Consider the following 14,945-nt stretch of genomic DNA (forward strand, 5'->3'; position numbering starts at 1 on the left):
AAACAGAACGTCAGGTATCCTGTCATGAGAGCAATCCAAAATATTTGGTAGCATTTGTACACTGGTTTAGTGGAAGGTGTTGGAAGGGCCCATGACAGGAAATTGGAACCAGATGACCTTTAAGGTCCCTTCCAAGCCAGACTATTCTGTGATTCTATGAAAAACTCAAAGGTGCTCACCAAACAGTCCTTGAAAGCATTTCTGTTCTAGGTATGAAAAGATTATTATGAAATAGAAAAACAATAGATGAAATGTGGACATTCATGACTTGGAAAAGAAAATGAAGAAATTGTTGGAAAAGGTAGAATTCACCTAATATAAGTAAGTAATTGATCCTTTCAGATATCAATTTGTGATGGTGGGTAGCACACCAGGAGTTCCAACAGACTACACAGATTGACCTGCTCATAGATCGTGATCTTTGCTGCAAACAAATGCAGATCTTTTGGGGTTAGGTCCCCTCTTTACCCACTGAATATATTGCTGAGAACTAACTTTTAGTTGGTTCCAAAAGTTGAGGTGAAGTAATGACTCGTCACGTGTCCCTCAAATGCACACAGCATCACAGGATCAAAAAAAGGGGTGCAAGGAACCACAGTGGCTCATCTGGTCCCTCCTCCCTGCTCAAGCAGGGAGCACAGGGCACAGGATTGTGTCCAGACATTTCTGGAATATTTCCAGTGAGGGAGACTCCACATCCTCTCTGGTCTCTATTCAATGCTTGGTCACTGCACAGGAAAGAAGGTCTGCCTCCTGTCCAGGTGGAACTTGCTGGGATCAGTCCCTGCCCGTTCCTCTGGTGCCATTGCTGGGCCCTGGAGCAGAGCCTGGGCCCTGCTCTGACCCTCCCTGCACACAGGGACACCCAGGGCTGAGGGCCCCTCTCAGCTGTGCCTCCTCTCCAGGCTGAACAGCCCCAGCTCCCTCAGCCTTTCCTCATCAGGGAGATGCTCCAGTCCCTCCATCATCTTTGCCACCCAGCACTGGAGCCACTCCAGGAGCTCCATGTCTCTCTTGTACTTGGGTGCTTAGAACTCACTGAAAAGAAACTTGTTTTTCCCTTCTCTGAGCGTCTCAGAAACATAAAACATCAATGCAGAAAAAGTAAAGGCATTGTAGTTCTGCAGCTACAAAGGAAAATATTCTTTGGTAGTTTGAAATTTGTTATATTGACTTTTTCCATAGCTGTGGGAAATAAAAGCAAAATATTTAGTTAACAGAAAAAAAATACTTTGTAGACTTGCTTCCAAAAGGACTTAGGGGCAAGAGAAGGCCTCCACTCTTGTCACTTTTTGTGATACAGATTGGACTACAGAGAAAAAAAATATTTTCAATCTAAGGAATATAAACTATTTGTTTTCAGTGTTTTCTGATTTGTGGTGGGGAGAGGGGAAGATGTGAAAGGGGAGGAGTTATTGATCTCCATAGAGTTTTACCTTTTCCTCACCTGTGAAAAACATTTGCATAAATCTGTAAATGTATGTACAAGTTGAATAAGGTAAAGATCATCAAATGGAGCTGATTTCTGCCAAGGGCCAAGGAAAATTGTATGGATTTATTCTGGAATCATCAGGGGCTTGTTGCCTTGCTGCATTTGATCATTGGAGTCAAGGACGTAGGTGGGTTCCTTCCATCTCAGTGTATTTTCTGATTCTGTGATCCTACACATATTGATCATTGGTCAATTTTAGGATCTATGTGCTGTCCAACATAAATTTCAGAATGCAATTTTTTGAGTTCTTATGAGAGTCTTATTTGCCAACAGGTGATCTATACATCTGAAAAATTAAACAGCAAATCATATCAGGATTATTGTCCATGAATTTGCAGAGGAAGAGAGCCAGGATAGGAAGAAAAAAACATCAGGGAAGAGATCAGAAAATAGCAGGCACAATTTCAACCAAACCTAATGAATCTTGAAATCAGAAAATCTTTCATAAGATTTTTCTCCTTCATGATGTTCAATTTAAAGATTTAATTTAAGGATTGATATAATATTTGTATAAATCATAGCTTCAAAATTAGGTTTTTTTCTTTAGCTGTTAATATCTGTTCTGAGGCTTTTTTTCCGTCATCCAAAGCCGTACTTGAGTTTGTGAAATCGATAAGAAAAAAAAAATATTAATGGATATTATTACTTCTCATTCTTGCTTCCCATTTGATCAGCAAATGTCTAACATGAGAAGGGAAGCAGTTGTCAGGACTATCATGTCAGTCTCTACAGGTTCCAGGCAGGAATCAGGTTTTCTTTTCCTTCTTGTTTTGAATCCACAATGTTTAGTCTTGCTCTATTTGTTTTGGTTTAAACAAGATGAAGAAGTAAGAAACCTTTTTCAGCCCATAATCAGGCAAACATGTAGAAATTTATGTGGATATCAATGTTCCAGAGAACTACTTCATTTTTTACATGGTGTTTTCTATCCTTTTTTTTTTCTAAGAAGCTGTGTCTTAGCTGAAGCTGTTCTTCACTGCATTGACAGCACTCTGATGTCTGTGGCTGACAAATTTCCTAGGAAGTTTAAAAAGCTGCCAAATAGGGATCTATTTTGAATTAAATCCAAGGCATTTTATTCTTACAAAATTAAATTATTTGGCTTTAAATTCAACAATTGACACATTTTCAAGAGGAATAAAATAAAATATAAAGAATTATCTCAATAAAAACTCAAGGAATTGACATGTCTGTTAGGGAAAAAGAAAATTATAGAATTATGGAATCACAGAATGGTTTGGGGTTGGAATGCTCGTAAAGTCCATCCTGTTCCAGGTCTTCTGCCATGGGCAGGGACAATTTCCACTATCCCAGGTTGCTCCAAGTCCTGTCCAAGCTGACCTTGAACACTTCCAGGGCTGGGGCAGCCACAGCTTCTCAGTGTAACCTGAGCCAGGATCTCTCCCCCTCACAGGGAAGAATTTCTTCCAAGATGTGCAAGTGGAGCTTTCGTGTATCTTTAAAAAGATGGTTAATTATTTTTCACTCTCCAAAAGAAAGAACTTAGTAAAATCAAGAGGACTTTGAGAGATCTCAGTATCTGATTTTCAGTTTATAACAGTTTTATGAATGAAAATTTATAAAACTGATTTAAAAATACAAAAGTCACCTTACCAAAAGTACAAAAATTCACCTTACCAAATGAAGGAAGCTGCCAAATTAACTAATTAACCTTCCTTGGTCTGTTTCCTGGCAATTTCACAGAATCACGGAGTCATTAAGGTTGGACAAGACCTCCATGGTCATCAAGTCCAACCTCTGAAAATGACATCAGGAAATCCTTATATATAGACAGAGGAGGATCCATTGCACTCTGGGTTGAAAAATAGTAAATTATCAAGAATTTTGGGACATCAATTATCAAGAATCAAGGGACATTCTGGTTACTAGACTGGGTGATACTGAGGGAGAAAGAAAAGAAGAAATCCAGGTATGTCCAGGGTTAGAAAACAGCCAAGTGAGAAGGGGCTGACATGCAAGTCAAGGGTATAAATTTGTTTCCACAGGTACCCTGGGGTCACCACACGAATCTTCCCCTGGTAGTTTGATTCACTTACATCAGGCAATCACCACCTCCTTCTCTTCAGGGTGCTTATTTTTCATTGCTAATGGGGGCCTCTAATTGCAATATTCTCACAACTTTGGTGTGGTGCTGTCAAACAGCACCAGTAAGAAAACCAAAGGGAGCCTGCAGGCAATGCCATCCTCACAATGAGTCTCTCCCATCACCAGGCACTCTGGCATCCTTACATCCCTAAAAATTAAAACCTACAAAATTAATCATTTCCCTTTAGATAGCTAGATAAATCCTTGCCTGCAAGATCTGTGTGCTGGGGGTGTTCCTTAATGCCATATAAATGCTTAGCCATGGGCTTGCCTGGGTAATCACGCCTAAACTCTGCCCTAGAGGCAACCATCCCTGGCACTGATGAGCCACTGGAAGGAACATATTGCATGTTTAGATTAAATTTAACTTGCAGACCTCTTCCCTGGAATTATCTGCTCTAAGAAGTACTGTTTGGTCTATTTATGTTTTATTCAAATTGAAAAATAAGATCTCTTTTCCACCATAGGTGCTGTTATACCAAATGAACCTTTGGTATAAAAAAGAAATTAGATTCCTAGCATTGGTAATTATAAACCTTTTCCAAAAAAAAAATTGAGCCAACAGACATACCTTAGGCTGTATAATGAATTATATTTTTGTGGTGTGCTGGCAAGGACCTTGGGATATTTTTCACCTCCTTTTATTGCTCTGAAAAAAACATCAGGCAGACATTTGCTGCACAAAAGATTTCCTGGGCAGGGATGGATATTGGGGGACTATTAATTCCTCTCATCTTCAAAGGTACTTCCAGTGCATTTTGATTTTCTTTTAGGAAAGTGCAACTAAACAAGAGAGAACACATTTTATGTGACTTTTGCCCTGGATTCTCAGAGAAAGGATTCTATCCTATAGGATATCTATATAGGATACAGAATAGCCATTAAAGAACTAATTTTATATTTTCCCCTCTTCAAGCATTCGATACAAAGGAAACCCTTAAAAATTCCCTTCTCTCGTATTCTTTGCCCAGATGAAAATTCCCCTCACTTTTGTCCATGTAAACACAGAATTAGTCTCCTGCAAGTTTAGGTGGTGGCAGTTCCTGAACACAGTCATATTTTGCAGATAACAGGATTAGCTTGGATGTGGGTAATAAGTTGGTGAATCTCCCCCTGGCCATTTCTCAACACTGTGAGAGCACTAATCCTTTATGCTTTGATGTCTTCTAGTTTTCCATCAGGTGCAGCTCGGCACTTTTGTCCTGGGGCAGTCAGCGCTCTTATAAGATCTCATAGTGTCCTCATTAGCTGCGCCTATTTACCCAGCCAGCCTGTTGAACCCAATTTATAGTTTATGTGATTAATTCCCAAAGTACAGTAAACCCTAGCTTTAAGGCTCTCTATTATATGACTGCATCTCATATAAGGGCAAACACTAGCTACTGCTCTTTTGTTATATGGCTTCACTATATATATAAAACTGCAATATTTTTGCTCTGAACTACACTTTAAACATCATTATATGTATGTTCTTTCAGACATGCAGCCTATAAAAATGTTGCAAGTTGGATCATAAAGAAACGTTCATGCACAACAGTAATTTTTGGTTGTTTTCTGGTTTTGTTTTAAAAATCCATGTCTTTACCATTTTATATTAAAATTATTGATATTGTTGAATGAGTCCCATAATTTAGAACTGTATAGCCATGGAATTGCAGGTGACAAAGGCTTAGCAGTCAAAGTAGTAGCCTATAACCACTGGCACAGTTTTTTTTCTTAAACATGCGGGGTTTGTAGATAAAAGACTTACGTTGTGAATTTTCATACAGTCATTTAAGTCAACTGATGACATCTGTCAGCTCTGCTGTATTTCTTCCTATAGGGATATGAACTATGTGAGTTGGATCTCTGATAATTTGCATGTGAAAGAACACTGTACCTTTTTTTAAAATAGATGTTCATTTCCAGCTCTCTCTCCTCATGGGTTCATGGGGAGAGGCATCCTGCAGGTCCTTTTTTGACATTTTTCCAGCCTGTAGTTTCAAAAAAACCCCCATAGCTGCTCAGGAGTCTCAGTTACACGGGATGATCCCCATCACAGAAACAAAACACAAAACCAAAAAATTTCAAAGTATTTTGGCTAAGATGCTCCAAGTGCTGAGAAAGAAGGAAAAGAGAAAAGCTCTGTTAAAGGAGAGCATTCAGTTGGAGCACAGATAACCAATGATTTTTGTTTAAATGAAGACCACATCAGAAAAAGCTATGACACCTACCAAAAAATACAACAAATATCAGAAGGCTAAATTGTTACTTTAAAACACTTTGCACAAATGGAAAACAGCTATCTCTGGCCACTGGAAAGCTAATTTTGATTTTAAATGAGGTTTGTTTTGTTCAGTAGTCTTATTCTTGTCTGATAACTGGCATGAGATTCCATCTGGCCAAAAAATATCCTTCTCTCCTGGAGACCCCAGGGAAGGTAGGCTGGAGATCTGTGACCTTCCCTTAAGCTACTTAATCAATACATCTTGAACTTGACCTGGAGTGATGAACCAGCTGGAAGGGCAAGAGAATTATTTAAACCTGAAGCCCTTTTGGCTGTTGGTATTTCCAATGAGACCAATCTATACTGATGCCTATCTACAAAGATCTGGTCTGGGACATCCAACATGGATATGCTTCACAGATTTATATGTATATAGAATCTGATAACTAATATTTATTTATACACATTAGTTAGGCGCACATGAATATATATGTATTTATACATAAAATGAAACAAAACAAGAGGAGCTAAGGCATTTCGTAGGAATATAAGGACTTTTTGCTTCACTCTTCACTTTGTTTCTGCAAAAGAAGCAGAGAAAATTCTCTTTGACTGAGCATTAGGCCCAAGATGGAAATGTTTGGCTACAAGAAGTTTTCATCAAAAAGAATTGATCAGTGTTCTGGCATATCAGTGAGGCAATTTCTGATTTTTTCATTGAACCTAATTTAAGCTTTATTGAGCATAAATTTAAGCTTCTTTCAACAGACACTTTTGATGCAAATGACGTTTTCAGATCTTGGGCAGATGTCTTGAGCATGGCCATGCACGATGGGACAATGGCATGTGCTGAATGTTTCAGCTGTTCCTGCTCACTGAGTCTGTCATGCCCTAAAAGCTCTTGGCTCATAGATTTCTTGTGTGCATTTATTTCTACACAGAGAGTTCTGGAAAGGATCTGTTTCTTCTTAAAATCTTTACAACAAATTTTTTTAAATGTGAAAAAAGAGTTTCACATAATTGTATTTATGTATACAATTTTTATAAATTTAATATTTAAAGACAGAATTCTATATATAAATGACATATATCTATTTGAAACATTTTATGTATTTATGACTTTATAGGATAAGGCAGAATACATCACTAAAGAACAAACTCTTCTATTAACGTTTTGAACAAGTAGAATAAAACAACCTGAATCAGGTCCTGGCTTCTCTGGCAGTAAAATGATATGAGTTAGTTTTTATTGTCCTAGTGACCTTATGCTAAGAAATTTATTTTTCTTTTATTGAGTTGAAATGCTTTATGGGACCTAAGCAGGAAACTATGGCACTTGAGCTGTCTCAGTGTACATTAAGCTACTTTTTTGAGATACTGAATAATTGCCACTCAGAAATTGTGAACACCAGCAGTTCTGAAGTTCAAAAGCTGACCTATCACAGCACTGCACAATAAGCATGTTTTCCTTCCTCCTCTAATGTTGAGTTTTGCATTGACTACACTGAAGGATACATCATGTCTTGGAATATATTCAGCAAAATTAATAAGTCCAATAAAAGAAGCAGATAACCTTATCAGTATTTCCTTGTGTCGGATCGTAGACTGAGGAAATGAGCATTTGTATGAGCTTTTATAAAACTCTGTTTCTTCAATAATATTGCTGAGTATATAATGGGAAATGAAAAAAGGAGATTGCATATGTAATGGCAATTTTCTGATTTGTATTCAAAATGCATGTTCACAGATACTTTGTAATATTTACCAGTTCTAGTGAGCAGCACCTTGTTTCTCAATACTCTGTAAAAAAATGACCCACAATGAGCTTTCAGTAAATTAATGATCCATAAATAAGAAATATGTTGCAGGGTTTTTCGCAAAAGTTTCAACTGAGATTTTCAAGAATGTGTAATAAATTTAAGGTTTTAAATATTTACTTGGGTATCCTAGGGAGTGATTTATTTGTTTTTACAGTAAGTGTCCTGTTGGTTCTGGTGATGTCAGAAAGTTCCCCCTGTGGGAATGGTGTCAAAGCACTGGTATGAAAAAAATATGTATTATTGCAATAAAATTCCTTGTAATCTTAGTACTGCAGGTGCTATGAGAAGAAAATTTAATACAAAGGGCAGCAAAGATTATTGGTACAATAATAACAAAAGAAGAAAAGTGTTTCATATGTTTAGAATGGTTTTCACCCAATGATCTCTTGGGGCCTTATATGGGAATTTGGATGACAATGCCATTACCCTGAAAACCAGAACTAGCAGCACCATTCCAAAACACACAATGAATTGCTTGGATGAGGAATCAGGAAAAAAGTCCCCTGTCTGTATGTCCCATGCTGGTGCAGATTGCACAAATAAATCTGAGACAATAAATTAATGGTGAACATCTATTTCTTTGTGGGGAAGATCTTCAGGATAGCTCAGTCTTGGAAAATTTATTTTTGCTACTGTTTTTCATATCCTTCCTGGAAATTCAAGATTCTGGTATAGGTACTGGATCTCATGGTCTCTCTGAATTATAGTGTGTAATCTGTGCTCACTTCTAATGGTGATTGAAAGTCTACTTAAGATCAGCTCTTACTGCCAAGAGTAGCCAAGCAGACTCTATGGCTGCCAGGTGTTTATTGTCTGGAGGCAGTCTGAGTAGAATCAAAGCACCATGGAGTATCCTGAGCTGTAAGGAACTGACAAAAACCATCAAGTCCAACTCCTGGCTCTGCACAGAAAAACTCCAAGAATCTCACCATGCGACAAAAGTCTTTTTCTTCATAAGAAATCGTTTCTTCATAAGATCCTTCCCTTCTGAATCTACAAGGCAATTTCAATATACGTTTTCAATCTTTGTTTAAGAAAACAATATATATTCTCTTCCTTGCTTCTCTTTTATTTTTCCTCTTTTCTAGCTTATTTTTCATCTGCTGAAACCAATATTGCCTTTGTTTAATGGTCAAGGTCTTATGTTAATGATGATAAATTGAGCCTTCACCAGTGCCAGTTATTAGGGATCAAAAACATTCCTTGGCCCATAATATTTAGTTATGAAATATATTTTAAGAGGTTCTCTGAGCTCCCAAATCCATTTGCATATTCTAACAAGTTTCAAAAACCTCAGCTGTTCCAGGACAATCTCCATTTCAAATCTTTCCAAAGCAATTCCCTTTGTTTATGGCCTACGTGTCCTTACAGCTAGTGAAAGGGGATGATGTAATGTTCTACAAGTCACACCTCTTCCTTTTTCCCACGTTCTTGCTCTTTGACATGAGGAAAATCATATTAAAATATCGTTATGGCTTGCTATGACACTTTAGGGCCAGATCCTATCAAGTTAATTTGCCCAGGGAATGTTCACTATGTCCATTGGTTAAGGCAGGTGCTATTTCCTATGTTCAGATTACATGTCTGGACTTTTTTCCCTATCAGTGGAAACCCATAGGTACATCCACAAAAGAACATTTAATTTTTTATGACTAAGTAGACTGTGAATATGCAGAGACAAGCACACTTCTACTCTGCAGAAAGCCTCTTTCATGGGATTACTGAGGAGGTAAGAGTTTATTCAATATATAAAACCAGGGTTATAGAATTTGGACAGGGTACAAGTAATACCCAATAATTTCCCAAAGTATTTAATATATGTATTTCTTACTTTTGTTTGTTTACTTCTCCAGGGCAAATGTATTGTGACTATTCCAGTTTGCATTTTCCCTGCCAACATGCAGGAATATAAAAAGGAGCTTTGCATCTCTTGCACATGCACGTTGTGGTCAGCCCAAGTCAGGCTAATAAAATTCTGAGCTGTCTCATCATATGCATAGATACAAACTAACACGATGGAATACAGAGAGAGAAGCTGACAGGGAAATGGAAATGGAAGGCTCTAAAAATATTTTAGTGCACTGAGATGGCTTTGGAAGGACAGTAGGCATGGATTGAGCAGTGAGTGTTGAAAGTGACAGCTCCACTCCTGTTAGAAGCAGTATCAACTCAGGCAGCATCAGCCCCTTTTCAGTCAGCTTCATGATACCCATGTTGATGATTTTTGTTCCTAGAGGGTGGATGGCTAATCTGTCCTATCTGTTGTGGATAGTCCTATAAATTATTTAAGCAGTTTGTCTGTAACTCATAATACATAGAATAACAACAAATTTCTATTTATATTTTGGTTAAAAAAGTGGTCTACATTAAATTAGAGAACCACCATCTGCAAGTTTGATAGAATCACCAGGATCCCCCTGTCTTTTCCCTCCAAGCTGCTTTCCCAGCATTCCCCAGTCTGTACTGGCACATGGAGTTATTCCTTTCTGTTCCAAGGATATGGCATTTTCTTTTCCTGAACTCCAGGAGATCCCCATCAGCCCATTTCTTCAGCTTATTGAAGTCTCTCTGAATGGCAGCATGATCACTTTGCATATCAACTTCTCCTTGCAATTTTGTACCATTTGCAGATTTGCCCCTATTCATCATCTTGGCCATTGAAAATGATTAACAGCATTGGTCCAGCAGTGTCTGTGACTCCTGGATTTTGTGCTGCCAGTCATAACCCCCCTGAGGCTGAGAGACCAGCTCACTTTCAATCCACCTCACTGCCCACTTTTCTATTTTGTTTTTTGATCTACTTGCCTATGGTGGTTATGTCAAGACACCATGGAAAGCTTTTCCAAATTTGAAATGAGCAATATCCACTGCTCTCTCCTTGTCCTATTAATTTCAGTGCACACAGCTATCCAGTTGAGGAGGAGTGTTTTCCTTTCATATGTCTGTATTCCCTACACCTCATTGCCTCCATATCCTTCATACATTTGCAAGAGGTTTCCAGGATGAGTTTTTCCACCACCCTTGCAGGCTGATCAATCTGTACTTTCCTGGATCCTCATTCAGGTCCTTCCTGGAAGATAAGGGTGAGGTTTGCTCTTTTCCAGGCCTCAGGGATGTCTGTCAGTGGCCACAACCTTTCCAAGGTAGTTGAGAGTGATCACCCAGCTCCCTCAATACTCCCGGGACATCTCACCAGGTCTTCTGGGCTTGCATATATCCACTTGTATACAAGTTCCCTATGCTGGTCCTCTTCCACTGATGGTCAGTCTTCCTTGCTCCAAATTTTCCTTTTGGTCTCTGAGACTGCTGAAGGCAGATCTTACCAGGAAAAATCAAGGAAAATGTAACATTTGTTTCCCAGCTTTTTCTGTGTCATCTATCACCAGATGCCCTGCCACCTTCAGCACCAAACCCACATTTTTCTTGATCTTCCTTCCCACAGAAGCCTGTCCTGTTGACCTTTGTGTGTTTAGTGAGAATCCACTTCCATGTGAATTCCTAACCCTGATCCCTGGGTGCTCTGACAGTATCACTATATTCCTCCTGGGTATCCATATATGCAAACTGATGACAACTATCATTTGTACCCTTCTATTTTACTTATTTTCATAAATTCAGACCATATCAAGTCTATGAATATGAAACATTGTTTTTATCATGATTTATTAGGGTACTGACGTCATAAGCAGCCCTGGGCAAGAACTGGATATTTTGCTTTACACAGTTAGTTCTTTTTGGTTCTTCCAAAATGATTTTTCTATTAAGTGAAACTGTAAAAAATAATGTTATGAGGGCATCAAAAAAAAGCTATCACAGAAAACTTCTTTTATTTTGTCTTTCTTAAACTTAATATCCTTCCCCACAACATTGCTTTCTTTCTAGAAAGTAATCTCAAATAAGAGGATGGAAATACTCCATTCTGAGATTAGCGGGAAAAAAAATCAATGAAATTGACAGTTTGGAAAAAGTCTTAATTTTTGATGATAATGGAATTGTCTTTTTAATGTATATACATAACCAATTTCCAACCTGCAGTAAAAAATGACTTAAGAAGAAAGCCAAGGACTATAATAACTGTGAACCAAACCGTAATTTAACTAACAGCAGCAGACACTTCTTCATGTCCTAATAAGCTTCTCTTTCCTTCATAAACATTTCAATCCCTTTGAAGAGAATTAACAGTACAGTACAAAAGCACAATCCAATAATTTACGTCCATATACATACCTGTATAGGTATATAGTGGTATAAGCATCAGTTTGCTATGAGCTCTAGGTATAAATATAGATGTAGGTATATGTGGAGTCTTTTCTTATTGGAAAAATAAAAGCATTTTTTGCAAAGTACGAAGTCATTGTCCTCTAACCTAATTCCTGAAATACTGCAGAACGCAATAGACAAGGTCTGTGCCTTTAGGGAGAATTTCTTTTCATCCCAACTTTCCATGTCTTCCTAGGGCATGTCGTCTTCCACCTCAGAAACTTTGCCTGACTTTTCCAGTTTTCTCCTCCACATTCAGGCTTAATCCATTTCTCATCTGCTCTACCCCCCTATGGCACTTCTTCTGCTTCCATTGCAGACATTCATAAGTCACAGTCTTTAAGCAACTGTTTTTTCTCAGCCATTCCCATGCAACTGACATGTCCTGCTTGGGGGAGTATTTCCTTCTTGCATGCTTTATAACACACTTTCAGTGATTTTGCCATTTTACAGCCTTTTGCCAAGTGCTCTGTCTTTTCCAGTTCTGTTACTTGCACCATTTGTCAAAGTGGTTCAAAACAAAGAAAGGACTTTTGGGGCCATCCCAGATGGTAATTACTGGTGCCAAGAGAGGCTGCATCCTTGTTCTTCTTGGCTCAAGCCTAATTTCACCTTTTATGAAAGATGAATGAGAAGAAATGTATCTTTCGACATTTGTTTTTGTTGAATTGTCCTACTGATTTCAGTTTAAGGATTGCATGAACTCTTTTCCACACAAGAGTACCAGAACACCCCTGAAAGAAATTGCAGTAATGGGAGACAGAAACTGTGGTTTAGTCTGCGTTATAGGCCACATTCATGTACGACAATAAAGATCCACTGGCTAAAAGGTTTGTTCATTTTCTATAAAAATGGAATAGAATGGAATGGAATGGAATGGAATAGAATAGAATAGAATAGAATAGAATAGAATAGAATAGAATAGAATAGAATAGAGCAGAACAGTCCAATTGGATGGACCAACAATGATCGTCTAGTCCGCCATTTCTCTGTTCTTTTCTGGCCTTTGCTGGTCTTGTTTTGAATTCAGCTTTAGGAGACATCAAAATACCAACATTTATTCCTGCAATATTATTATGCCCTGATAGGTTACACCAAGATTAGTGCTCCTACTTTTAGCTTCCTGTTAGTCATCCTGCTGTATCTTGCCAGTGCTGTTTGTAAACCTCAAAACATCAATATGTCTTGCTTTCTAAAATACCAAATATGCTGCTTTTCTTGGCGATATTCAACTGTATATCAGTTGTCTTAAAAAAAAAACCACTTATGTCTTGAAAATATGACCTTGGAAAGCTGCTCTAAGATGCTAATGACCTTGCCTATCTGTGTATAGGTACCTAAAGAAACCAATCTCAGGGATATAAGTCAATCTCTTTAGAGAGGCCTGTGGAGGTAGAACTTTGTTTTTCTTTCTGAGATCCACATGCAGCTCCTACTAAACTCACTGCAGAATGTCCCACAGAATAGCCTCACTTAAGGTCCTGTTTATTCCTGAACCATTGTGTCTGAACATGCTGACCTCTTCCATTGCATTTCAGAGTTGAGCATTCAACACAAGTTCCAAAGACCACTTGAATCTCCTTACCAGTGTGGACAGGGTTTCTGTAGCATTTCTCCCAGGTAACAAATAACAGGATAAGAGGAAGTGGCCTCAAGTTGCACCAGGGGAGGTTTAGATTGGATATTAGGGAAAATTTCTTCACTCAAAGGGTTGTCAAAGGGTGCTCATGGAAGTAGTGGAGTCACCACTCCTATAGGAATTTAAAAGACATGAGGATGTTGCACTTGGGGACATAGATTAGTAGTGAACATTTCAATATTTGGCATTCTTGAAGTTCCTTCATGTTTACAGACCATAAACTAAATTGTTTCACTACAGTAATTTTCTCAGCAGCTCAGGAGACCCCCAATGGCAGGATTGGAACTAAATTATCTTTAAGGTCCCTTCCAACCCAAACCATTCTGTGATTCAAGAAAAATGTAAGGTAAAAGCTCAGTTGATGTCTTGATGGAGCTGCTTTTGACTCTGCACCCTGGAGAATATGATTTTCCATTGTCAAATATGAGCAAAGAATGGTGAAGGAACCATCAGCCAATGTTTATGCAGTTCTCTGAAGCTGGAAAATGCTTCTCCGTGCTTTTTCTTTTACTTTTTTTTTTCCTCCTCAAATTCTGGCAGCCATTTAAATGGGACATTTTTACCCAAAGCGCTATTTTAGCCTCTTATTTTCCACAGCTAAATAAGACGTTTTTGTTCTATTCTCTAAAAAAATAATAATTAAAAGAATAAAAATGTCTGATTTGATTCCTAATATGCAGTGAAAGCTTAAGCTAGATAATAATTGCTAATATACTACTTAGAGCTTCCTCTGACTCACAGCCAACTGCAGAGGGCAAGTCAAAACAGCCTTGGATAAATAATTAAAGCATTCAAAGATGTTAGGCTTATATTTTGATCCTAATCTTTAGCTAGTATAAATCTGCCCAGCTCAATGGAGTGAGTGGAGCTGCAGAAACTGAAAATTGAGTCTTATTTTTAAGACTTCCCTAGGTCATAAGTAAGTAGAGTTTGTATTTATTGATATTTCTACTTAGATGTTATTTATTTCTCATTGGCTGGTAATTTCTGAAGCATTTTTTGAATGGGATTAAATGTAGATTATTATCCTTTAATTTCTGTACCTGCTATAGAGGCAAATTCAGGCAGCACTGGAATAGACATAATTGTATATTTAGACATGGATTGATCTCATATAATTTTGTCTGATAGACTAACATCTAGATCTAAGCTACACACCCTGGGTTCCTTTTAGGATCAGTGGTGCTGAAAAGATGCTTCAAAGATTTAACTCACCATTCTCCTGGCAAGCATCTAAAATATCTCAGAGAATCTGAGCTCTAGAAGCACCTGTTTCTGTCTGCTGACTATTACTTAGAGAATACAGCTAATTTATGCATTATTGTCAATTTTGTTTTCTCTTAATAAAGGTGAGTTTTTTGCCATTGAACAAGCTTGTCACTGAAGTACACTTGGCTTCACACAGGGCTTTTGCATAAAATG

Source organism: Molothrus ater, chromosome 3 (genome assembly GCF_012460135.2).
Source record: "Molothrus ater isolate BHLD 08-10-18 breed brown headed cowbird chromosome 3, BPBGC_Mater_1.1, whole genome shotgun sequence".
In the NCBI taxonomy this organism is placed as follows: Eukaryota; Metazoa; Chordata; class Aves; order Passeriformes; family Icteridae; genus Molothrus; species Molothrus ater.